The sequence below is a fragment of the Sapajus apella genome, unplaced genomic scaffold (assembly GCF_009761245.1).
Source record: "Sapajus apella isolate SASKATOON/1434 unplaced genomic scaffold, GSC_monkey_1.0 scaffold3, whole genome shotgun sequence".
In the NCBI taxonomy this organism is placed as follows: Eukaryota; Metazoa; Chordata; class Mammalia; order Primates; family Cebidae; genus Sapajus; species Sapajus apella.
Window position 1 is genome coordinate 25,866,698 of NW_022436943.1, and position 1,763 is coordinate 25,868,460.

Sequence of the window (1,763 nt, forward strand, 5' to 3'; positions counted from 1 at the left end):
AATGTTTGAGTTAGAGCAGACAAGGACATGAGGACATCAGATGACCCTGTCCTGCCCCGGAAGAGAATGAGAGCCCGCATCATTTGGCCAAGGGCTTTGGTAGGAGTGAGTATAAAGAGGTCTTCCATCCTCCCCGTTTCTCAAACTGACCGTGCCTATCCACACGCTCTTCATGGACACCGCTCACCATACCTCAAAAAATCAAGGAAATCAAGAACTTTCTGCTCACGGCTGGGCAAAAGGACGCCAAATCTGTCAAAATCAAGGGAAAAAAGAATAATGTGAAATTTAAAGTTTAATGCAGCAGATACCTCGCTTATCACAAAGACAAGGCAGAGAAAATGAAGGAGTCTCTGCCTCTGGGGCTTTGGCAGTAAGGTGCTGAAATGAACCAGACACACTGATTTGAACTGTACTAACATTTTTAAAATTAAAAAGAAAAAAGTATGAATACGAGCAGAAAATTAACACTAAGCATGGCTGGGTATGTTGGCTCATGCCTGTAATCCAGCAATTTGTGAGGCCAAGATTGGTGGATCACTTGAGGTCAGGAGTTTGAGACCAGCCTGACCGATACGGTAAAACCCTGTCTCTATTAAAAATACAAAAATTAGCAGGGTGTGGTGGCACACGCCTGTAATCCCAGCTACTCAGGAAGCTGAGGCATGAGAATCGCTTGAACCCAGGAGGTAGAGGTTGCAGTGAGCCGAGATCACACTACTGCACTTCAGTCTGGGCAACAGAGCAAGACGTCTCAAAAGGAAAAAAAAAAAAAAAAAAAAAAACTCTAAGCATAACAGGAATCACATGTGTTGCTTTGGGTCCTCCCTATCCTGCCTTATCTTTGCCCCACAACCATAGCCTCCCGGATTTTGGTTCCTGCTGAAGATGAGATTCAAGGCCCTGGGCAAATAAATAAGGTTAGAAACTTACAGAAGGTAGCGAACTTCACTGAACAAATGACATGAAAAAGGAACATTTTCCTTAAACTAGCCATCATAAGTCTTTTCTAGACAAAGCAAGGTAGGTAAAAAATAATGAAATAAAAATTAATATTGAAATTAAAAAGGGAAAGGTAATGATGGTGATTACAAAAATTATTTGAATATAGAAATACAGAACTTAAACCTACTGAGTCATCAGTAGCACCCATTGGGTCAGCTAAAGAAAAAAGCATGTCAGAAGGGGAAACTTTCATTATGGAAAGAACAAATGACGATCTTCAGAAATCGGTTTGGTCTTTAAGAGTGAGCATTATATAAGAATACAAAGGATCCCACATGGAAAGCATTGCTCCTGTTTATGGAAGCAATGTGTTTAAACTTGAATGTCAGAAGATTACATGAATCAACAGTGGCTGAGTGAAGCAACTGAAATGCATCCAACTTCCTACCTGTAAAAGGTAATAATGTTTCGTAATTATGTATGGTAATAACCTTTGATGGCATGAGAACACAGCAAGGCTGACAAAATTGTGTAAAATGGAAGTGACTTTTTGAAACTGGCTTCCCTGAAATTCAAATTCAAACAAGCGTCTGACCACCTTCCCACGAGGTAGGGGCTCCTTGAGCGATTGCTGTTTGGACCACACTATATTAGCCTTTTTTACTTCTATAAGTACTCAAATGACACATTTAACGCTGCGTTCTGAAAAATATTCTTGTAATGATTAAGAAAGAAGTGCAGATGCAGATGCACATTTTTGCTTTTAATTTAGATACTAGCCATCAGAAAATCTTTTTTTTTTTTTTTTTTTTTTTTTG

General features: G+C 39.5%; 1 long non-coding RNA gene across 1 annotated transcript in view; it reads left to right on the forward strand.

Moving 5' to 3' along the window:
* Window positions 1–663: 663 nt before the first annotated feature.
* LOC116532170 overlaps window positions 664–1,763 on the forward strand; it is an 11,540-nt gene continuing 10,440 nt past the window's right edge. Inside the window, exon 1 of the long non-coding RNA XR_004260739.1 lies at window positions 664–695. This is a non-coding gene — a long non-coding RNA (uncharacterized LOC116532170). The remainder of the gene's footprint in view (window positions 696–1,763) is intronic.